The following is a 25676-nucleotide window of genomic DNA, read 5'->3' as shown; positions in this document are numbered from 1 at the left end:
GACATGAGTCGTATACTTCATTATGGACAGATTTGTATCCCATTAATGACGATACCTTTTATCTTCAGTTCTGGATGCATCATCTCTCTGTTAGGGTATTAACACTTCTTTGCCCCACCAATCTCAATTTGTCAGCTGAATTTTTCTGCCCTTCCCTTTGGTTTTTGAAGTGGGGACTCCAGTCACATTTACTTTAATTACTGCTTTGACAGATACTAAAACCAAGATCAATGTGCCTATTTTTCTGTTGCAACCATTTTGAACAATAAGTATTCAAATAGTATGTAAAATCTCACTGAAGCATTTAATTCAGAACCTAAAAATGTGTGTACAAAAGCCACTACCATGATTCTGTAGAGTTCAAAATTGACCATTTTGTTTTCTTACGAAATTGGTCAAAATGAAAATGTACATTTTGTTCTGTTCATTCAGTTTTCCCTAATTCTCTTTAATTCAGTTTTATTTCCTTTGTTCTTTGTAGTCTCCCTCTTCCCCACACTGATTTTCTTTCTGCAAATCCTTTCAATGATGGATACTGACATCCGTGTCCACAGTTTTAACACTTTTATTAAATCTAATATCTTTCATAAAAACCCAGGCACACCTTAGGGAATCAGGAGCTTACTAAATGTTCACTTAGCCTCATTTTATGTCTAAATCCCTCTTTTCCTGTTGCTCTAACATTTATTTTATCAATAATTATTATCTTTTGATCAAGCATCATGATAAGAAATGTGATTTTTTCTTTCATTTTTTTTCTTTCACCACCCAACATCTTATTTGGATAAACTTCAAACAGACAGAAAGGTTGAAATAATTGTATAGTGAATATCCGTATGCCCACATATACATATTCTATTATGAACATTTTACTATATTTGCTTTACCACCCAGCTGTGCATTTGATCCATTTTTCCATGCATCTGTCCATCTGTCCATCTTAAGTTTTTGATGAAGTAAGTTACAGATACCAGTGTACTTCAGCCTGCATATCATTAACTAGAGTTCTATATTCATTTACAATTTTTTTTTTCAAGCGGTATGTCCATGTAATGAGATGTACGAATATTAGGTTGCCATTTGCTGCATTTGGACAAATGTAGATACCTGTGTAACCTAAACCCCTATTAAAACAGAGAACATTACTGTCACTCCAGAAAATTTCCTCATGCTTCTTTCCAGGTGATCCTCACTCACCTTGCCCCTTCCCCCAGGCAACCACTGTGCTAATATTTTACCACCACAAATTAGTTTAACCTGTTTTAGAACTTCATATAGATGGAATTATAAAGTATATGCCTTTATGGGCAAGATTTCTTTTACTCAGCATAGTGTTGAGATTCACCCATTTTTTTTTTTAATTTTTTTTTTTAACGTTTATTTATTTTTGAGACAGAGAGAGAGACAGAGCATGAACAGGGGAGGGGCAGAGAGAGAGGGAGACACAGAATCTGAAACAGGCTCCAGGCTCTGAGCTGTCAGCACAGAGCCGGACGCGGGGCTCGAACTCACGGAACGCGAGATCGTGATCTGAGCCGAAGTCGGCCGCTTAACCGACTGAGCCACCCAGGCGCCCCAAGATTCACCCATTTTTTAATTATTGTGTGAACCAATAATTAGTTCCTTTTTACTGCTGAATGGTATTCTGCTATATGACTGTACCAGTTGGTTTATCCGTTCTTCTATTGATGAAACCTGAGTGTTTTTCACATTTGACCATGATGAATAAAGCTGCTATGAGCACTTTTGTACAAGTGTTGTGAATATTATTTTTCTTTGCCTTGGGTAAGTATTTAGGAATATAATTGCTGAGCCATAGGTGTATACTTAATATTATAAGCAACTACCAGACCCATTTCTAAAATTGTGCCATTTCACACTTCTGTCAGCAACGTATAAGGTTTGGTTGCTCCACGTTCTTGCCAACATTTAGTGTTGTCAGTCTTCGGAATTTTACCTATTTTGGTGGGTACACAATGAACCCATTGTGGTATTCATTGGCATTTCCTGATGACTAATGATGTTCAGTACTTTTGACATGCTTACTGGCCATTTATAGCCCTATCTTTGTGAAATGTCTGTTTAAATCTTTGTCCGCTTTTTAATTAGGTGGTTTATTTATTTATTTATTTTTGAGCCGTAGTTCTGTGCGTAACCTGGATACCAGTCTTTTGTCATATATGTTTGTGAACCCATTTCTTCTTTGATTTTATCCATCTTGGTGTCCATGCTGTAGCATAACTGAACCGGTATATTGTCTCCATAGCTTGTCCAAGACCCTTACAAGTTTTTAAAATAAATACCTGCTATATTTTTCTTTAATGCCATAGGAAGGCAATGGTGGACTCCTGAAAACTGTTGAATGTCAGGAACTAGTTTTTCTATTTGTCCTTCAGTGGCTTATTTTCAGGATGGAAATTAGCACTTTCTTAGTTTACTTTGAAAAATAGTTTCAGGGGCGCCTGGCTGGCTCAGTTGGAAGAGCATGTGACTCTTAATCTTGGGGTCATGAGTTTGAGCCCCATATAGAAAGTGAAGATTATTTAAAGAAATAAAAAAAAATAAAAAATAGTTTCGTCTAGTAACCTTCCTATTTATAAAGTGATACAAAATGAAACAAATCTATGAATAATTATAAATCTAAGAAAACAAAACAGCAATGGAACAGGATAGAGAGCCCAAAAATAAACCCACTCATATATGGTCAATTAATCTATGACAATGGAGGCAAGAATATTCAATGGGAAAAAGAATATTTAATAAATGCTGCTGGGAAAATTGTACAACTACATACAAAAGAATGAAACTAGACCACTTTCTTACACCATACACAATAATAAACTCAAAATGGATGATAAATCTAAATGTGAGACCTGAAACCATTAAACTCCTAAAAGAAAGAAAAGACACATTATCCTTAGAAACATGTTTGTGGATATGTCTCCTCAGGCAAGAGAAACAAAACCAAAAATAAACTATTGGGACTACACCAAAATAAAAGTTGTGGGGTTTTTTTTGTTTTTTATTTTTTGTTTTTTTTTCCCCCCATAGCAGAGGAAACCATCAACAAAACAAAAAGCAACCTAATAAATGAGAGAAGATATTTGCAAGTGATATATCCGATTAGGGGTTATCATTCAAAATATATAAGGAATTTACACATGTCAACACCAAAAAAAAAAAAAAAAAAAACAAGCAATCCAATGAAAAAATGGGCAGAGGACCTCAATAGACATTTTTCCAAAAAAGACATACAAATGACCAACAGACATGAAAAGATGCTTAACATCACTAATCATCAGGGGAATACAAATCAAAACAACAATGAGGTACCACTTCACACCTGTCAGAAGCCAGTTTCAAAAAGACAAGAAATAACAGGTGTTGGTGGGGATGTGGAGAAAAGCGAACACTCATGCGTTGTTGGTGAGATGTAAATTTATGGCAACCACTGAAGAAAACAGTATGGAGGTTCCTCAGAAAATTAAAAGTAGAAATACTCTATGATCCAGTAATTCTACTACTGGGTGTTTACCCAAAGGGAAAAAAACCCACTAAATTGAAAAGATAAATGCACCCCTATGTTTACTGGAGCATTATTTACAATAACCTAGATATGGAAGCAACTCAAGTGCCTATCAATAGATGAATGCATGAAGAAGTGGCATACATACATATAACGGAACGTTGCTCTGCCATCAAAAAGAATGAGATCTTGCTATTTGCAGTGACATGAATAGACCTAGAGGATATTATGCTAAGGGAAAGAGAAAGACGAATACCATGTGATTTCACTTATATGTGGAATCTAAGAGCCAAAACAAGGAAACAAAGAAACAGACTCTTAAATACAGGAAAAAAAACAAAAAAACAAAAAAAACTGGTGGTTGCTAGAGGGGAGGTGGTGAGAGATGGGTGGGAGAAATAGATAAGGGGGATTAAAAGGTACAAACTTCCAGCAGTGCCTGGGTGCTCGGTTAAGCATCTGACTTCATTTCAACTCAGGTCATGATCTTACAGTTCACGAGTTCCGCAGTGAGGCTGACAGTGTGGAACCTGCTTGGGATTCTCTCTCGCCCTCTCTCTCTCTCTCCCTCTGCCCCTCCCCTGCTCACACGTGCTCAAACTCTCTAAATAAATAAATAAACTTTAAAAAAAAGGCAAGATGTTAGTGAAAACCTTGGAGACTGTAAGTACTTTTGCATCATGCATTGCTACATTGTAATACAAAAGATTGGCAACAATTCAAACAAACTGTTTCAGCCATCCAGTGGAACACTTACCCCTTCTCTACCTCCTACTGGATGTGTCACCTGTGTTGTTTTATGTTTTCCTTTATGATTTCATAACCAAAGGGCTCTATAGATGGAAATAACTTTGGGATCATCTGGTTCTATCCCTTCATTTTACAGATATTAAATATTATGTCTCAAACAATAGAACTTTGAACAGTTTGAGGAGTTACTATTATACATAGGACTAGACATAGATCTACTGATTGAATAATCTTTTAGTTTCATGTTTTTTCTTCTGTTGTCCAGCCCTATGGGTTTTTGCTTTAAGATGACACTTGCATTTACCCCTTCTTTTCTACTGCCTTTACCAATATAATCTCTAATTTTATCTAAACTGGATTGTCACTCATTTAATCTATTTCCTTTAGGTCCATCCTGCACTCTTTTGTCTCACTGACTTTCCTAATATAGACCTTTCAACAGGCACTCTTCAGAAACTTCAGCGGCTGCTGTTGAATCAGGTCCTAAATTCTCAAGGATCTTTCATACCCTACTCCCACTCTTCTCTTCAACTTATTTCCCATTCTCCCCAACCTGCACCTGCTCATCAGGGTGGTCTCCCCATTCCCTGGCTGCATGTGAACTCCTATTGTGGTTCCTTTCTTAGTCTCCTATTCTGGTAACTCCCACTCCCACCCCTTCTCTCCAGTTAGTCACTGACATACAGCTCATAGTTCAAAATACAGCTCAAGCTCCATCCGCCTTCCCCATGAAACATTTTCTAATTTCACAACTGCAATGATTTCTCACCCATGAATATACACTGCAACATCCCACCTAGCAATTGACCTGTGCACTAGCCTCCATGAGAGATAAAACCCCAAATCTCAGTGGCTTAACATCATAAAAGTAAACTTCTTGTTCAGTGATGATAGTGTATTTGTGTATTGTAAGTATTTGTGTATTGTTGATGGTGGTGATGGGAGCACTATGCTTGTTACAGCCATTTAGGAGCCAAGGGTGATGGAGCCTCTGCTCTCTTTATTTATGTATTTTTAGTTTTTTATTTTATTCGTTCTTTTTTAAATTCATTCATATTTTATTCAATGTGGGGCTTGAACTCACAACCTGAGACCCAGACTTGAGCAGAGATCAAGAGTGGGACGCTTGCCCAACTGAGCCACCCAGGTGCCCCAAGGCTCTGCCATCTTTTATACAAAGCTCCCAGAGTTACTTTGGGTCAGGTCATGATCTCACAGTTCATGGGATCAAGCCCCACATTGGCCTCTGCATGACAGCCTGCTTAAAATTCTCTCTCTCCCTCTTTCTCTGCCCCTTCCCAGCTGTCTCTCTCAAAATAAACAAACTTAAAAAAAATTAAGAGATATGTCTAAACTGTAGTGTTTGGATCTTGATTTGAACAAACGAATTGTTTTTTAAAATGGGAGAAACTTGTTTACTAACTGGATTATTTAATGATAACAAGAAATAACTTATTACTTAAGTGAGATACAGTACTGTGGAGTTTTTTAGGCCTTTTTTATTAGCAATACAAATGGAAATATTTACATGTGAAACAAGAGGACATTTGTGTTTAGTTTCACAAATGAGAGAGAAGTGAGGCATATAGATGAAACAAAACTGGTCATGAATCAGTCATTGTTGAAGCCAGGAGATATGTACATGGGATTTCATTACAAATATTCACCCTATTTTTTGTGTATACGTCAATTTTTCTATAACAGAAAAGATTTAGGAAGAGCAAGAGAAACGAGGTGCACCAACTAAACTATTTTATTTTATTAAAAATATTTTTTGGGGCGCCTGGGTGGCTCAATCGGTTGGGCGGCCGACTTCGGCTCAGGTCATGATCTGACCCGTGAGTTCGAGCCCCACGTCGGGCTCTGTGCTGACAGCTCAGAGCCTGGAGCCTGTTTCAGATTCTGTGTCTCCCTCTCTCTGACCCTCCCCCATTCATGCTCTGTCTCTCTCTGTCTCAAAAATAAATAAACGTTAAAAAAATTTTTTTTAATATTTTTTAATGTTTATTTTTGACAGAGAGAACATGAGTGAGGAATGGGCAGAGAGAGAGGGAGACACAGAATCTGAAGCAGGCTCCAGGCTCTGAGCTACCAACACAGAGCCCGACGTGGGGCTCGAACTCACGAACAGTGAGATCATGACCTGAGCTGAAGTCAGATGCTGAACCGACTGAGCCACCCAGGTGCCCCAACAATATTATTCTTCTTAAATTGAATATAATCCAGTTGCATTTCACTTTCTGTGTGTGAGGAATACATTGCAAATGTGTTCTTAAAAAAGTTCCCTGGCATGGTTTACCGAGTAGTACCTATGTAGTCACACACAGTTATATATGAAGGGTAGAGTTGCAAGACAGGTTCTAAGTAGTTTTTTGTTTGTTTGTTTGTTTGTTTTTTACTTTTGCTATGGAAATTTTTAAATATACACAGAATAGAGAGAATAGTACAATGAATCCTTATGTACCCACCACTCAGTCCCAATGTCCATTAACCTAAAGCCAGTCCTATTCTATTCTTTCCCTCATTCACTCCCCCTTTTGTATTACTTTGAAGCACATTACATCATATCATGTCATCTTTAGGTACCTGAAGCATATTTCCCTAGAAGAAACAAACGTCTCACAAAATAATCACCGGATCATCACACCTAAAATTTGTTAATATAATTAAATAGGCAGTTGGTATTCAATTTTCCTGTTGCTGTGTATACATCAGCTTTTTTAGTTCCTTTTTTGAATTGGGATCTAATCCTCTCACATTGTGATTATTTCTCCTTCAATCTGTATATTACTTTTCTCTTTATTCAGATTTAAGAAGACAGATTATTTTTGACCTGTAGCTTTCCTCATAGTCTGGATTCTGCTGCTTACATTGCTGTAGCGTAGTTCCAAGTCAGATTTAAATATTAAAGAGAGTGTTCATGCACATTATGGTCAGGTTTCACCCAAAGTGGTGGTATTATTTTGGGCCCTGGTGATAACAGCTAGAGGTCAGGGGAGGCGGCCTTGCTGGTGGATCCCAGCTGGCTGTGAGCACCCTGTGACTGGCTGAGGTGTGCTTGTCAGGCTGAGAAAGCTTGTCTCCTGCCCCAGGCCCTTCCTGCTCTCTAAACTCCATTGGGCCTCTTGTTATGGATACAGTGTCAGACCATCCTCTACTTTTCCTTCAAGGAGCGGGTAACAATTTGTAAATGTAGTGGGCTTCCCCAGTTTATATTCCGAAAAGTCAGGAGTGCATGAATGTGACTTTGAATTCTGAAGAACACATAAACCATGGTTTCCAGCTAGGAACGGGATGACACAGACTTGACAGTTCGTGATAATCATTTCCACATTGGAACTTTGTCTCTTGTGACTAAACACCAAGTTACATTTAATTTTTCTTCCCCTTCTTTTCTCCCTGGGGAGGACGAAGCTCCTGGGCCAAGGTCATCCTGTATATATGCGGTTCTTTACTCAGCCCTCACCTGTAACTGAGAGGCTGAGGCTATGTCTTCGTTTTGCATTCATCCTGATTTCACAGATCTGTAAAATCTTTGTGCCCCATCTATCCTCCAAACAGACAAGGAGAGGAGATTGAGAGGAGCCAAGAGTGGAGCGCAGATGCCAACGGGTGCCAAGAAGAAGCACCGGCACCCTGTCCCCTATGGGGCAAAACCAAGGGAGGTCATTGCAATATCCAGATTTACTTAGATGAATCTCAAGTTTGGAATAGCACCCAGCCAATAGGACGCCTGGGTAACAAGGACTGAGTAAGTTCTGGCAGATGGTCTGAGTGAGGGCAGCGTTCTAGAACACTACACATGTCAGAGTGGTGTGAGGAAATTGCTGAGAGGTTTTAAGCCCCTGAAGGATTTGAGGGTGGTGGCAAATTGCCCATGCAACCAGGGGAGACTGTGTGTGCGAACCTTGAGGCTGGAAGCAATGGTGGGGACCATGGACACCACCAGTGGATGCCATATACCACTTGCAATAAACTGTACCTCAGCTCATGTATGTGACCCACCAACGACCATGTGGACAACCACACTACAGAGGCCCCTCATGCACCGATGCTGCAGGGTAGTTAGGGTTCCTGGGGAAGTTGCTAATCCTCAAAAAAAAGGGAAACAGAAGGGGAAGGAAAACTTTGAATCAGAATGAATATTTACTAGTTTTAAATGGAAAGATACTGAGTTATCTTCAAGTGGCAAGACTGAGCTCATTTTCCTTCCATCAGCAGACAGGGGACTCAAGAGCTAAGTTTGAATTCCATCAGAAAAAGATAAAGGCACATTCCAGCACATCTGGGCTGTGACTATAAATTTTAAACTCACTACACAACCCACATTTATGTGTTTATTTTTAAATGTCTGTGTGCACTGTATTAAAAGTTTCATGAGGGGTGCCTGGGTGGCTCAGTTGGCTAAGCATCCAACTTCGGCTCAGGTCATGATCTCGCGGTCCATGAGTTCGAGCCCCACGTCGGGCTCTGTGCTGACAGCTCAGAGCCTGGAGCCTGTTTCGGATTCTGTGTCTCCCTCTCTCTGACCCTCCCCCGTTCATGCTCTGTCTCTCTCTGTCTCAAAAATAAACGTTAAAAAAAAATTTTTTTTTAAAGTTTCATGAGGGCACAGACCATTTCTTTTGTGTTGTGTATTCTTAACACCTAACCCAGTGATTAGCCTTGACAGACACTGAAGAAGGAGTTGTTGAATGAATATTGGACCCACACGCCAGAGCTACTTCCACAGTACTTAATACAGAGCAAGCTCATGATAGATGATCTTTTCCCTTCGTTCCTAAAGGAATATATATTTCTTTGGGGACAGTCTATCTTTCTGTTGAAATCCAGTTCTAACCTGAATGGCTCTGAAGGTAAATCAGCTATGTTGTTTTTTATGGGAGCTATTTAAGAAAATGACGTCCTAGTGTTTGTCTTCTCTGACCTTATTCTGTATCCAAAGGGTATATTGGATACAGCAGTATCCATACCTGCAGATGCTCAGGGTTATTATGTGGAAGATGCTGATAGTAGTGATTGCCCCACCACCCACACAGTCCTGGCCCCTTGATTCCAAAACACTCTCTCCTTTTGCTTCCCAGCCTCAGATTCAGTCTGTTCTCATTCGCCTCTCCTTTTTCTGTGCCAACACTCTTGTCTGCCCTTCCCCATTCACACCCCTGATCTTCACCCCTCTCAGGGCAGAACTCCTACCTAGCCAGCCAGCAGCCATATGTTTTGGATGGTTCTCATTTCACGTAGAGTCATCTCTGGAAAAACCAAAAGGGAATTTTATTAAAAGATGTCAATGTGCAATTGATTATCTATATCTTTAAACCATTAATTTGTATTCCACTTTATTTATAAAAGTATTTGAGGTAAGTAAGTATATCTTAATAAAACATGTGTTGTAAATAAATTCACTAACAAGTAAAAAAAATCTGTGAGCTCTGATTTTTGACTTGGAAAATAGGGACCCCATAGTCCAGTATTTCCTGAACTTGCCTGGTAAGAATTACCTTGCTGCTGGGGCATCTGGGTGGCTCAGTCGGTTAAGCATCCAACTTTGGCTCAGGTCATGATCTTGCAGTCTGTGAGTTCGAGCCCCGTGTTGGGCTCTGTGTTGACAGCTCAGAGCCTGGAGCCTGCTTTGGATTCTGTGTCTCCCTCTCTCTCTCTGTCCCTCCCCTGCTTATGCTCTGTCTCTCTCTCTCTCTCAAAAATAAATAAAGATTAAAAAAAAGAAGAATTACCTTGCTGCTTGTTAAATACAGATTTCCTCAGCTCTTCCCCTCAAGACTGATTGAGTGGGCCTGATTTTTTTTTTCTTATGCTTTAGGTAATTCTTTTCATTTGATTTGATAACTTGAATAAAAATCGCCAATGTAGCAGGGATAGGGAGGATGAAAACTCATGAGGAATAGGGACATAAGTTTGTGGGGAGGGACAGAGACCTTTCTGAGTGAAAAGGAATTTGATTCAGTAGGGTTTTTTTTAACAGTTTGTTTTTTTTGTTTCTGAGGTTTTTTTGTTCGTTTTTTGGGGTTGTTTTTAGTAAACTTTACCCCCAACATGAGGCTCAAATTCATGACCCCATGATCAAGAGTCACATGCTCTACTGACTGAGCCAGCCAGGTGCCCACACACTCTTTTTTCTTTTCTCAGTATGAATATATCTGTGTGAATGCTGATAATCAAAAGCACTCATGGCATTATGGAAAGATCGATGGTGGCAAATTATACTGAACTATCAAAGTTAAAAAAATAAACCGAAAATGTTGGTCAAGCTGTGTCAAGTAGTACCAATTACTTTTCTTTTCAATGATATCCTTACTGTTGTATCTTATTATCTTGCTGCACAATTAGGTATAACATCAAATGTGTCCGATTAAGTAAGCTGTAAGTTTTAATTTGATTAGAACAGTAACTTGCCTCCCTTTGAATACCTATTTGTATCTTTATATATGCCATCTTCGTAGGTTGTCATGTATGAGCATGTTACCTTCTCGATTTTAAAATATTAGAAGGAACAGTGCATAGATAAGATCTTTCTTTATTCTTATTTTCTGAAATTTCAGGCAAACCCCTGTTGGATCAGTAAGTCACCCACTTTATAGTCTGTATCTTTTGAGAATTTTGTTCTTTTCCGCTCCATCCCCTTCTTGAATAGAATTCCACACTTCAAAAGTTACTCCACTTGGTGAAGAACAGCACTTACAGGAAGGGAAACCCAGGGAAACCCTGAAGTTTTGTCCTTTGAGAGCTCCACCCTCTGAGGGCTCTGTCACCCTTCATTCCCTACAGTCTCAGGTTCACTGGGAGGGAGCTTCTGGGGAGGAGAGCCTCCAGGGAGGTTGGCAGGTATGAAGGGCAGGGATGAGATTGGGGGAACTGGGACGCTGGGATGGGCTGCTGCTTCTGGAAGACCTCAGATGCTAGGGATATGTGAGGGCCTTGTGGAAGCTGACAGTCTGGAGACTTCCTGTCATAGTGCCCATTGCTTAGACGGTGAGATTATTAAAACCAGTAATTCCTAAAGTCACAGTTTCTGTAATAGGAATCTCTTCTCTTTTTTTTTTAAGTTATTTATTTATTTTGAGAGGTGGGGCAGGGCAGACAGAGAGGGAAAGAGAGAATTGCAAGCAGGCTCCACAGTGTCAGCGCAGAGCCCGATGCAGTGCTGGATCTCACAAATCATGAGATCATGACTTGAGCCGAAATCAAGAGTCAGATGCTTAACTGACTGAGCCACCCAGGTACCCCAATAGGAACCTCTTAAGAAAACAAGGGGCGCCTGGGTGGCGCAGTCGGTTAAGCGTCCGACTTCAGCCAGGTCACGATCTCGCGGTCCGTGAGTTCGAGCCCCGCGTCAGGCTCTGGGCTGATGGCTCGGAGCCTGGAGCCTGTTTCCGATTCTGTGTCTCCCTCTCTCTCTGCCCCTCCCCCGTTCATGCTCTGTCTCTCTCTGTCCCAAAAATAAATAAAAAACGTTAAAAAAAAAAAAAGAAAACAGTACCATGTGAAAGGCGTTGCATAGTGCAGGGTTTAAGGCCCTTGTAGTCTCCTCTCCACTTTCATGTCAGCAGTCTGGCTTCTGGTCAGGGACAGCATATTTTCTAAGCCTGTTGCACTGAAAGCTATTGTCATTCAGAAAAATTCCCGGTACCTTAATACTTCCCAAATGTTGGGTACTTTTAGAGGTTTGCAGCTGTGCAATTATGACTATTAGTTTAATACTACTCCGCCCGCACCCTACACCCTGTCTGCTTTTATGCAAATAACAGCATGGTGCGGGCTGATCAGGTACCGATGGAATGCAGCATAGACCTTGATCATATTATTCAGGAAGGTTAAATTTTGGTTTCATAGACTCACACTGCTGCTGCCCACATTTACCACTGTCATCGTTTCCTCTCTTCAGATGTCCCTACAGAGTTTGGGACATCACTGAAGAATGGAAAAATAATGCCTTCAGAGTTTCCCACCTTTTCATGAATCAAAGGAACATGGCATTGATAGGAGAGGCAGATTGTATTAGAATCATTTGGGCCCTTAGCTGGATTTCCTTCTGGGCTGGATTTCAGTCCCTTCCTTTGTGTCTGCCTATCCATCTGTGAAGAGGGGATAATTACACCTGTTCCTCATTTGCCTCAGAGGGATGGTACAAAGATTCATTTAAAAAGTCTGTAAAGGTTTTTGAGCACGAAAGAGTTATAAAAAAATATATTGTCGCGTCAGTGGTCCTGACAAATATCTGAAATCACTTAATCTGAATCACTGAAAGTGATTTCAGTCATCAATGTAGAGAGGAATACACATTTTTCACATACTCTGTGTGTTTTTTCCCAAGGTGTGTATGTCTAAGAGGAGAGAGTTTGGAGAACAGATCATCAGCCACAAAGGTAAGTTTTAAATAATCCACTTTCTTTTAACTAACTGTGTTCAGGCTTGAAGCTAAAGGAGATGAGCCAAAGAAATGACATGAAAAAAAACCCAGCAATCCTCAGCTGCACTGTGCAGACTCTAATATTTTTCTGGCCTATAATAAAAAATGACCATCTGAGTCAAAAAAGATTTCTTCAGGTCAGAAATGCTTCTTTCTGTTTTGTTTTGTTTTGTTTTGTTTTGTTGTGTCTAAGTTCTGGTGTAAATCTTTGAAAATCACCTGGACCTTTTTTTATTAAGTTTTTATTTTAATTCTGATATAGTTAACAGTGTTACATTAGTTTTAGGTGTACAAATAGTGATTCAACAATTCTATACATTACTCACTGCTCCTCATGGTAAGTGTACTCTTAATTCATCTGGACCTTATTTATTTTTTTATTTTTATTTTTAATTTTTTAATTAAGTTTTTTATTTTAATTCCAGTATAGTTAACATACAGTGTCTTATTAGTTTCAGGTATACAATATAGTGATTCAACAATTATATACATTACTCAGTGCTCATCATAAGTGTATCCTTTAATCCCCATCACCTATCCCCAACCCCATCCCCCGACCCAACTCTACTCTGGTGACCCTCAGTTCTCTATAGTTAAGAGTCTGTTTCTTGGTTTCTCTCTCTCCCTCTCTCTCTTTCTAGAGTGGCTGCACCAGTTTGCATTCCCACTAACAATGTGTGAGTGTTCCCTTTTCTCCACATCCTTGTCAACACTTGTTTCTTCAGTTTTTGATTTTAGCCATTCTGACAGGTCTGAGGTGATATCTCATTGTAGTTTTGATTTGTATTTCCCTGATGATGAGTGATATTGAATATCTCTTTATGCATCTGTTGGCCACCTAAAAGTCCTCTTCAGAGAAATGTCTGTTAATGTCTTCTGCCTATTTTTTAATTGGATTATTTGGTTTTGGGGTGTTGAGTTTTATAAGTTCTTTATATATTTTGGATACTAACCCTTTATCAGATATGTCATTTGCAAATATTTTCTCCCATTCTGTAGCTTGCCTTTTAATTTTGTTGATTATTTCCTTTGCTGTGCAGAAGCTTCTTATTTTTTTGTAATTTTTTATTTTATTTTATTTTGTATTTGTTTATTTTTTAATTTACATCCAACTTAGCATATATTGCAATAATGATTTCAGGAGTAAATTCTGGTGATTCATCCCCTATGTATAACACCCATTGTTCATCCAAACAAGTGTCTTCCTTAATGCCCCTTACCCATTTAGCCCATTCCCCCCCACCCACAACCCCTCCAGCAACCCTCAGTTTGCTCTCTGTATTTAAGGGGCTCTTATGTTTTGTCCCCCTCCTTGCTTTTATATTATTTTTGTTTCCCTTCCCTTATGTTCATCTGTTTTGTATCTTAAATTCACCTGAACCTTTTTTTAAAATTTTTTTTAATGTTTATTTATTTTTGACAGAGAGACAGAGCATGAGTGGGGGAGGGGCAGAGAGAGGGGGAGACACAGAATCTGAAGCAGGCTCCAGGCTCTGAGCGGTCAGCACAGAGCCTACGCAGGGTTCGAACTCACAGACTGTGAGATCATGACCTGAGCCGAAGTCAGACGCTCAACCGACTGAGCCACCCAGGCGCCCTACACCTGGACCTTTTTAAATGATAAGTTTTCCTAAAGATTTGAAAAGTCAGTTGACACATATACTTTATTTTTTTTAATGTCAATTGACATCACCCCTAAAATTTCAATTGTCAATTATGTTAGAGGCATGGCTATCACAGATATATAGGAAACACTAGTTTCTTCCAAAATATCAATTTACCTATTATTAAATTTTCATTGTCTTTCAAGGAGGTGAGTAACAGCTGTTTCCTGAAAATTGCTAAAATTGCATCAACAGCATGGGAAACAGAGTGAGGAAAAGTACAACAAATAACTATAAACTCCCAAATGCAAATGAACTGATTCCTGTTTTTTTTTTTTCTGTTCCACAGCACTCAACCCTGATCTCCCATTATGAAAATGAACAACAAATGTTTGTTAAATGCCTGCCATGTGTGGGAATAGTCGTTTTCCTAGACTAGCGACATCAGCATCACCTGAGAGCTTGTTAGAAATTCAAATAGGAAGCTTTGGGATTGGAGCCCAGCAATCCGTGTTTTAACAAGCCCTCCAGGAGATTCCCATACATGTTAAAGGTGTCATTTAGAACTGGAATTTCACAGGGTAATGGTGAGGTGGGGACTGGGCTGGGCATCCTGTGGGCAGCATGGGGTAGTTGCTGAGCACAGAGCTCATTCCTCTGACTCCTTAGGGGGTGCACCTCTCGCCACCTCGGGACTTGCATTTGGGGAGGAGAATCATTCTTCTCTGGGAGTCAGATCTCATTCCAGATAAAATGCTCAAATGGGAGATATTCCAATTTGTGGTTAATACTGTGTGCCGGGAGAACAAAGCTGTTCTCTATTGCTGTCATGACATTCGCTTATGGAGCATGAGGAGGGACCTAAGAAGGAGTGAAAGGGGACAAGAGGGCCCGAAAAAGATTTGATCCCTACCATTACCACGTCTCCTTTCCACTACCCTGTCCCACAACTCTTTCTCCATTTGCTTCTTGACCTCCCTGGGTCCGACATGCTCTCCAGTGAATTTTGGGAGAGCTGAAACAGTGAAGGGGAGCTATGTACTAGAGATGGTGTAGAGAGGGAGGATGCCCCAGGCCAGTCCCTGCCTCACCCTTTAACCAACAAGATTCTGATTCCAAGGGCACGTTGCACCTTCACTACCCAGAGCTGTAACAGTATTCAACCCCACTTCCTTTTGCTTTTTTTTGGGGGGGGGGGTGCGGAAAGCAATTCCTGGAAGTAGAACTTGTCTTTCACTTCAACAGGATGTAACTCTGATGTACATTCCAATGTCAGCTGTTGGTGACCCAGCCCTCAATAGGAAGGCCAGCCCATCCCTACACTAGTCCTTGGCTGAGAGTGCCTGACTGCTTCCCAACTTCCTGAGGGGCACAGAGCTTGTCACTCCTCCACACACCGTCTCAGTAGTCAGATTTAGGGACCAGTCATGCTTGGAAACAAGAAACAAGAAAGCTTTCCTTTTGGAAATTTTTGATCTTTGCATCATCAAAGAGACTGGGAGAGAGCAGTCTTTAATTTTTACTTATGGCTTGAAATTAATATGTAAATATATGAAAGAGGGGAAACTGAGTGGACTCAGTCACTAGACATCTGAGTCTTTATTTCAAAATCAGTTTTTTTGCAAGATGACTACTCAGCTACATACATTGAAAGAGACTAATGACCGAAGGACAGAAGACAGAAGGGTTGGTTTATCTGGGTTCCATATAATCCATATGCAAGGAGATAGATTTGTCTAACACTAAAAAAACCTCAACTAAGTCATTTTAAAGCAAATACTAGCAACATTGCTTGAATCTTAGATTAACTAGAGGGGTTTAACTATCCCCAAAGAACTATCAGGCATTTATCCAGTGGACTGTGGATAAACCTACAGTTTGCTTTTTGAGGCGGGGGGGGGGGGGGATTGAGGGTTAGAAATAAATTGGTTTTTAAAAAGTCCCTAATATTCCTTAATCCTCAATTCCATTTTTCTGCGTTTCTTTGTACAGCATATCTATATAGGGTATCTGTTAAAATTCTGGTGTTTCTTTGGTTACTAGAGTTGCAGTTTTTCTCCGAAGCCTCTATTGACATATGAACTTACTGACAGAACTTACTGTTCAGAATCATAGAACTGTTTATAACTAAAAGGGACTTCGAAGATTATAGTCCAACTTCTGTTATCTTACAAACAAGGAAACCAAGTCCAGAAAGTTTGAGTGACTTGCCCAAGGTCACAGAACTAGATGCTAGTGCTGAGACAAGAATTCTGGCCTTTTTTTTTTCTTCTTTTTTTAAAGTAAGTGCTGTGCCCAATGTGGGGTTTGAACTCACAACCTCAAGATCAAGAATTGCATGCTCTACAGACTGAGCCAGCCAGGCACCCCAAGAATTCAAACTTCTTAACTCACAGTCAAGGACTGAGTACATCGCCCTGTTACTTTGCTAGTTTGTTTTTGTTTGTTTGTTTGTTTTAATACCCGAAATTCTTTACCCTCTTGAGATTCCTGGAGCATTTTGCCAGTATGGTGTGAATATCAGGCTTTTTCTTAAGCAAGGAGGATTTGATACTATCAAAGAACACCTACTTGGGGAACCGCTCCCAAGGGTGGACACAGATTAGATGAACATTTGGAAAGCTGGAGAGAAAGGTGACACATTGCAGGCTTTAGGCTGCCATTAGGACTAAGTGTTCTGATGGTATTCTTATTTCTCTTTAAGAGCAAGAGATCTGATTCCTCTTCCATTCTTTCAACAGACCCAGAGACCAGTCTTAATTAACATAAATATCTTGGATTTTTGAGAATGAGGAGGGTTTAAATTTAATATGGTTCCAAAAATTAAATGAACTGAAGGGGGAACATTAATGGAATCCTCAATTAAACTTGAAAAAAATCACCTACAAACGCATAGTCATTTTGGCTACTAACCGCTTGGATCCTCTTGAAATGCACTGAGCTAGTTATTTCTCTGAAGTAGTCTGTATTAGCATGCACCTAGAGAAAGGGTCAGAGGTTTACGTTTTTGGGGTTTTTTTTTCTTTCTTTTTTTGGCAAGGTAAAATCTTTTTCAAAAAGATTTTCTATGATACAGATTTTTTTTAATACTTCAGGTCAATTCATGTTCCCTTTGTATATGGTGATTCATGGTAAGATAAATAAACCACCACTGAAATTTGAAAAGAAGCTACTTAAGGAAGATCTTTAAGTAGCTAATGAGTCAGTGTGTATTCATAGAACTTTGATCAGTGCTTGCAGGGACTATTTTGTGCTGAGAACAAAGACACCAAAGAGATAGGGCCACTGGGAGGAAACTGGAGGGAGTGAAAAGGCTACCATGCAACACTGGAATCAGGAAATTCCCAGCCCTAATAACCAAAGCCAAGTGCAGGGGAGAGCAGCTGGAAAAAATTCGGAACCACAAACAGGTGAAAAATGCAATTCTTAGCAAGGAGAAACACCTTTTATTTTAGATTACCTACATATTTTCAGTGTACAGTCTTGCCCAAGAAAAGAGGTTCATTTGATTCAACAGCTGAAGGACAGCCTGTCATTCCCCCCTCCCCCAACAGCTGACACTCACTGGAGGGACACCAGAATCTTCTGCATCGGAGCATTACATCTTACAACAAAACATTTAATTTTAATTGAATGTATTTTCCTAGGAGGATTGAAAACACACACTAACCCACCGCTTTCGGGATGGTAATTTATTTATGTAGGTTTTGTTTATTCACGACCTAGATTGACTGATGTGGTTCCTCCAGGAATTGCCCCTCCAAAGGCTCTGACAATAGGTCTTCTGTGGAGGGGACTGCTGGGAGAGCGTTCAGCTTCAGTAAAGGCAGCTTTCAGGGAAAGCAGGAGCTCAGGGTCAGGCTGCCAAGATTTTAATGAATTGCTTCAGATATTCTCTCTCATGGCTTCCACTGTGTTCAGAAATCTGAAAGAAAAATAATAAATCTGCATACAAAACACATGGCAGTTGGACATAGAAGTTGCTGCACACACAAATACCTGTTACATATTTCTTTTTAAATGGCTAAGTGCCATTTAAAAAATGTGTACATTTTTTAATGAAAGTGTTTCTGTAATAGTTATTATTTAATCTTTTTCCATCTATTTCCCTATGAAATAAAGTCATATGATGGCTCTGAAAAAAAATGTTTCATTTTAGTAATTTTTTTTCCTGAGGCCAGTTAATGGAAGATTCCTATTAGGGAAAAAAGTCATTGAAGAGGTGAAAAAATACAGTGTTCCATCATGCTTCTGCTTTTATTCGACTATGGCTTATTTTCAGTCAGTTGGGAGTATTCACTTCTTTTTTTTTTTTAATGTTTATTTATTTTTGAGAAAGCGCAAGCAGGGGAAAGGCAGAAAGAGGAGGACAGAGGATCCCAAACAGGCTCTGTGCTGACTGTGGAGAGCCCGCCCATTATGGGGCCCAAAGTCAGGAACAGTAGAGGTTATGACCTGAGCCAAAGTTGGACGCTCAACCAACTGAGCCACCCAGGGGCCCTAAGGGAGACTATACTTCTTAAAGCACAAGGTTAATAAGTTCAGAAACTTTCTTTGCATTTCTTTAAATGTAATCTAATTTAAAGCCTTTACATCTTCTGATAATTTGATGTTTTAAATCCACCCACCCATGTCATTATTTAAAGTTTGCTCTTAACACAAAAATAATAGTTTTTTCTCTGGGAAAAAAATAAAAGTTTATTTATTTATTTTGAGAGAGAGCGGGGTGGGGGGAATTGGGCAGAGAGGCAGAGAGAGAGGACAGAGAGAGAGAAAAAAAGTCTCAAACAGGCTAGAGCAGTCAGTGCAGAGCCTGACACATGGCTGGGTCTCACAAACCATGAGATCATGACCTGAGCTGAAATCAAGAGTCCAGTCAGCCACTTAACCGACTGAGCCACCCAGGGACCTCAACGAAAAAAAAATACTTTATAAAGCTTCTGAAACACCAGTCATTTTGAAAATCTTTTTGTTTTTATTTTTTATTTTTGTTTACACATTTTTTTTTTACATGTATCTATTTATTTTGAGAGAGAGATGGCTGGGGAGGGGCAGAGAGTGAGCGAGATAACCCCAAGCAGGCTCTGTCTACACTGTTAGTACAGATCCCATGAACCTCAAGATCATGACCTGAGTCGAAATCAAGAGTCAGACGCTCAACCGACCAAGCAACCCAGACACCCCATGAAAATATTTTTGTTTTAAAAATATTTTTCATATCTTGAAACAATCACAAGCTTACAGAAAAGTTGGAAGTATCCTATAAATAACTTTTTTTCTGAACCATTTGAGAGTAACTGCCAATCTGATGTTCCAATATCCTCTAAAACTTTAGTATATATTTTCTACAAGCAAGAACATTCTCTTACATAAACACAGTAGAACAATCAAAATCGGGAAACTAACCTCAAAACATCATTACCACCTAACCCTCAGACCCATTCAAGTTTATTCAGTTGACCCAAAGATGAATTTTATAGCAAAATATCCAGGTCGTGATCATGGGGAGAATTTAACTGCCATGTTTCTTCAGTCTCCTTCTGTCTGAAATACTTTGTCTTTCAGTGGCTTTCATGACCTTGACACTTTCAAAAATAACAGTCCAAAAATTTTGTAGAATATTCTTCACTTGGGTTTGTCTGATGTTTCCTCATGATTAGATTAAGGTTATCATTTTGGGGAGTGATTATATACTATAATTTCCATTTGTTCCATTACTGATGTTGTTTACTTTGATCCCTTGATTTAGGTGATGTATACCAAGCTTAATAAGTATTTTGTGGGATAGTACTTGGAAATTATCTAGATATCCTGTTCCACATCAGATTGTGTGTGTGTGTGTGTGTGTGTGTGTGTTCCTATGGTTTTCTTTTTTATTTAACATGTTTGTTAAATTAATTCAATTTAACAAGGAGGCCATTAGACTGAAGTGGCTCTAATGCCATGGTGGCTTTTGTAAGCAAATCAAAATCTAGGTCTATAAATGACTCAATGTTATGAAATCAAAACCCAACGAAAACCAATCACAGTCAACCAAGCTTTAAGCTATAGCCAATCAGTAATTTCCTTACTCTGCTTTCTCCTTTTCTCTATAAAAATTTTCCCCCAGAAGAGCACTTCTAACCATTTCCAGTTTGGTGCTGCCTGGTTTCAAATGGATTTTTTTTCAAATAAAATGTTAAATTTTAATATACCTATTTTTTTTAAGTTCATAATCCTTTGTTGTAATTGTTTATTTTGATACTCAGATTATTCCAGATTTGGCCATTTGGGAGCCCCTTCACACTGACTTCTGTGTACTGACATGTCTTAATCATACTTGAATAATGTTCTTGCTTTCTGGCACTGTGAGATGTTTCACATGCATCTTGTTTTTTTCTTGTGCCAGGTGTGTTAACTGATATTGGAGGTATTGCTGTTCCCAGGCTTTCAGTGGACAGAACTAGGGAATATATATGTATACGCATTTACCCGTATACACATTTATGTTACATCTACATTTCTGTCTATCTCTGTCATCATCATCTCTCTGTCTAATGGAAACTATAAGTTTACACCAGTACCTCCTATTCCAATCCAACACTATGTAGTTTATTTTAGCTTTTTTTCTCTTTTTTTGTGACACCCTGGCCTAACAGTAACACAACTTACATTATTCTTAATATATTTACTTAACTGATCAATCCTCCTGTAAGTAGCCAAACTCTCATCTCAGCTGCCATTCTCATCCTCCTACAGATGCCCTCCCAAGCCATTTGAAATGTGATACCCCATGCTGGACAACCCCCACCCCTCTGCTACCTACATGGATGCCTGCAATGTTTGTATTGGACTGGATTCTGATACCTCCTACTGGGTGACTCCTCCCACCCCACAAACACTTTATCCACCCTTCTTGGGCTCTGAAATCCAAATTTTGGCAGACACCCTGCCCTCAACCCCACTGTGTAGATGCTTACCTGCCTTTGCCCCATCTGATGGCTTAAGGATGTAATTGTTTAGAAACAGAAGAGGAAAGGGAATATAGGGAATTAGGGGCAAAAAAAAAAAAAGAGGAAGGAGAACAAGGAAGGAGAAAGAACAACACTTATGTTGAAATAGATCACAAGTAAGCAGATTAAGTTTTTGTTAATGTGATATGGTTTAAATACAAAGAATCTAAGAAGCATTTAGAAATGGAGTGCTTTCTGACATAGAATGTAATACGTTTTTTCCTGGTCTTGACAAAATCCATGTATTACAGGTGGCAGCCCAACTTTCACATGATTATGTTTTGTGGATGATCTTTTCATATTTTGTATATCTATTGTTCTTCCTATTTGAGATACAGTAATTCCACCCAGTTTTAGTATTTGCTCATCAGTAAATTTCCCAGGAACTTGGTGAAGCATTCTTGCTGCCAGAAATGTTCAGTACCCTTTCTGTTTCATCCCACTTCTTCCCTATCCCATGATTAAATCAGACATAATTCCTTTAGAATGGATTCAGACTGTTGTCTGGTCCATCTTGTTCAAGGTCAGTGCTTTATTTCCCTCAAAATCATAAGGCTATCATTCTTTATAACATTTTCTTAAAAGATCTACGTCAGTCTTCTTTTCAACAAATTACAGGGAGAGGCTCTCATACTAACATCACAAATGATAAGTAAGCAGATTTAAAGTTATTCGATCAGTCACTGCTAAATACAGTGTCAGCTCTCTATGGAAACATGTAAAAACAACATATGATGGGCGCCTGGGTGGCTCAGTCGGTTGAGCGTCTGACTTCGGCTCAGGTCATGATCTCACAGCTGGTAAGTTAGAGCCCTGCGTCGGGCTCTGTGCTGACAGCTGGGAACCTGGAGCCTGCTTCGGATTCTGTGTCTCCCTCTCTCTCTGCCCCTAACCCACTCATATTCTGTCTCAGTCTCTCTCAAAAATAAATAAACATTAAAAAAAAAAAACAAAACCATATGATATCCCTTAGCATTCAGCCATCTCCACAACAACACGGGGCAAAAATTGGCACAAACATGGTTCCTTAAAACTTGAACAATACTGTTATTATCAAAATCAGAGTGAAGATGTGTGTGTGTGTGTGTGTGTGTGTGTGTGTGTGTGTATAAAGCTACTTTCAAAATTAAAAAATTAAAGGTTTAAAAACTTTCACATAATTACATTTCTCAGAGATAACTATTGTTAAAAGCTGAGACAGTCTTTGGACTTCCATTTGTAGCTGGTAAGAAATAGGACTATATCTTCTATTTTTAAGCATATCTAAGTATGATTCCTTTCTTAGATGAAGAAAGTGTGTGGGATGTTATGTGATTCATTTTAATTTTTAGGACAGAATTTAAAAATACTAAAAAATGACTGTAAAAACATCCTTATCATAACAGAACTTGGAATTGGTGATTAGGGACATATGGATTACCCACCTTGAACATTTTGTAGGTTTTTAAAAATTCTCTAGAAAGATGTCATATTTTTTCCATCTCCAGTTGTTTAGATCTCTAATACTGTTACTAGAGTTATACTAAATAAAACACTGAGAAGTCTGAACATAGGTAAAGAAGATCTTGACTTAGATGTCCATTTATTTTATTAGGATCACTGTGTTCTGATGTGCACAGAGCAGGCTATTTTTTTGGAGGACTCTTGTACTCATGGATCTTGGAGTGAGGTTTCTGCTCTGCACCATATCAAAACAGGTTTGAAACCAATAATTCAGACACAAACAAACAGAAAAGGAAGAAGACAACTCTTTTTTTTTTTCATATATGGTATTAGAACTGTTCTTCTCAAACTTTAATGTGCACATGAATCATCCAGGAATCTGTTAAAATGCAGACTCTGGGGGCACCTGGGTGGCTCAGCTGGTTGAACATCCAACTCTTGATATTGGCTCAGGTCACGATCTCACGGTTTGTGAGTTCCAGCCCCACATCAGGCTCTGCACTGATGGCATGGAGCCTGCTTGGTATTCCCTCTCTCTCTGCCACTCCCCAACTTGCTTGCTCTCTGTCTCTCTCTTTCTTTCAAAATAAGTAAACATTAAAGAAGATAAATTACAGACTCTGATTCACTGCCTTGCTTCACCTCTTTCTTGCCTTGTGTTTGCACCTCCCCTAAAAAGTGTTGGCACTTTAATTTTTACCAGGCTGTACTTTCTGGAAGTCCTGGACTACCAGCCTTTTCCTTTTTTCTAAACCATCCTGCCTTCAGTTCCTGATTTTCTGTGGTCTGCCACTGGAACTGGTGGCCCATGGCCTGGTTCTAACTTACATAATCTGTACTCACCCCCATGTTAGACTTCTCTCTGGACTCTGGGGTGTCTCCACACCTAGCACATCCCAGCCTATCCTCACCGGCCCCTCCTTGGGGTGAAAGGAAAGTAGGAATACACAGGTGGAAAGATCATTGCAATAAGCAGCAGAGCTTTACAATTCATGGTGTCATCTGTGGACCGGCAGTGGCAGCATCACCTGGGAGGTTGTTAAAGTGTAGAACCCAGACTGCCCACTCAGAATCTACAGTTTAACAAGATCCTCAGGTGATTTGCATGCTTATTCAAGTTTGAGAATCCCTGATTTGACGTGCGGTTAGCAAAAGTAACTGAAAATCCAATTCAAACTGGCTTAACACAATAAAGGAAATCTGTGGCTCCTGTAATTGAAAAATGTGCTGATAGAATGAGTTTCAAGGGTGATCAGATCCAGGGGTTCTTTTTTTTTTTTTTAATTTTTTTTTTTAATGTTTATTTATTTTTGAGACAGAGAGAGACAGAGCATGAACAGGGGAGGGGCAGAGAGAGAGGGAGACACAGAATCGGAAGCAGGCTCCAGGCTCTGAGCCATCAGCCCAGAGCCCGACGCGGGGCTCGAACTCACGGACCGCGAGATTGTGACCTGAGCTGAAGTCGGACACTCAACCGACTGAGCCACCCAGGCGCCCCAATCCAGGGGTTCTTAAGTCTTTAGGGCTCCGGAACTCTTTTTGCTTATCTGGGCTTTTTTCCCTCCATGCCAACCCCATTCACATTATTTCATTTTATGTTAATAAGAATAATACAAAGATACAGGACAATGTAACTGTTAAAATAAAAAACTTGTTATGATCATACCACTCTTTGGTGGAAGCTACCAGAACTTTGAAATGATAGCCCTTTAAAGCTGAGACCCTTGGCTGCAAGTAAAATAAAAGCCTGACTCAATCTTGTTAAACAATAGAAAGTTTGTTATCTTTAATCTCAGAAAGGCCAAAGGTGGGGCGGGTGCCAAGAATGACATGCCAGGGCTCCCTTTCTTTGCACTTCTCTGGGCTCTGCCCAATTCCATCCGTGGATTCCGTCTTCAGACCAGAGCTAGACTGGTGAAGTTCCAGGAATCATATGCAGGCCTTCAAATACATAAAGGCTGAAAAAGACCTTTTCCCATGTCTCCTTTTTAAGGAGTAGATAAATCTTTCCCAGAAATAACATCGCATAGGTTTCCTTATAGCCCATTGTCTAGGATTAGGTTTCAGGCTCATGATAGAGACCTCTAATTACTTGTGAGCATCCATTCTCTCTGCTCTCTTCAGTAATATTATTCTGATTTTATATGGACATATGGCTCGCCAGCTAAAGACTAGATTCCCTTGCTTCCCTTGCATCTATATTTGGCCATATAACTAAGTTTTAGTCAATTAAATGTAATAAAAATGTTAGGTAGAACTTCCAGGAAGTACCCTTAAAAAGAGAAGCAGCATCCTCTTTTATCTGTCTTCCATTCTGATTTCCGGAACGCAAACAAAAAAGGTTGAAGCTTTTACAGTCATCTTAGATCATGAGGATGAGGATACACTCAAAGAGCTGGTAGAACAAAAAGCTGGAAGAAGCTTGGCTCCCTGATAACTTTAGGGACTTGCCCTCACAAGTATTGTACTGCCCACCTCCAGTTATGTAAGAAAATAAAAGCTTGTATGTTTGATTCACTTTTAATTTAGGTTTTCATTAACCTCCGGTGAACTTAATCCTGACTGATGCACTTGCCCATTCCCAAATCAATCACCGGCCAGAGGATGTGTTACCACCTGACTGGTGGCAAGTGGATTTGGGGGAAGTCAAATGATCACCACATTAAATATTTATTTACTTAAGTACATATTAAATATTTCCATTAAAAAATAAATTATTATAGGGAAGCAGCCTTCTCAATATCTACATATATCTACATTGCTGTGAGTGAGCATCTTAGTTACTGAACTTTAATGATTATTTCCTGTGAAGGGCAGAGGCACTTTACCTTCATTTAGATTCTAATGGACATTCTGGTAACTTCTATTCATTTTCATGAAAAAATTCTCAGCTGTGCTTTCAAAGGATTAGCCTCCAAAATGCAGGGTTTGGT

This window comes from Panthera uncia, chromosome A2 (genome assembly GCF_023721935.1).
Source record: "Panthera uncia isolate 11264 chromosome A2, Puncia_PCG_1.0, whole genome shotgun sequence".
NCBI lineage: Eukaryota > Metazoa > Chordata > Mammalia > Carnivora > Felidae > Panthera > Panthera uncia.
This window is presented reverse-complemented; position numbering follows the sequence as displayed.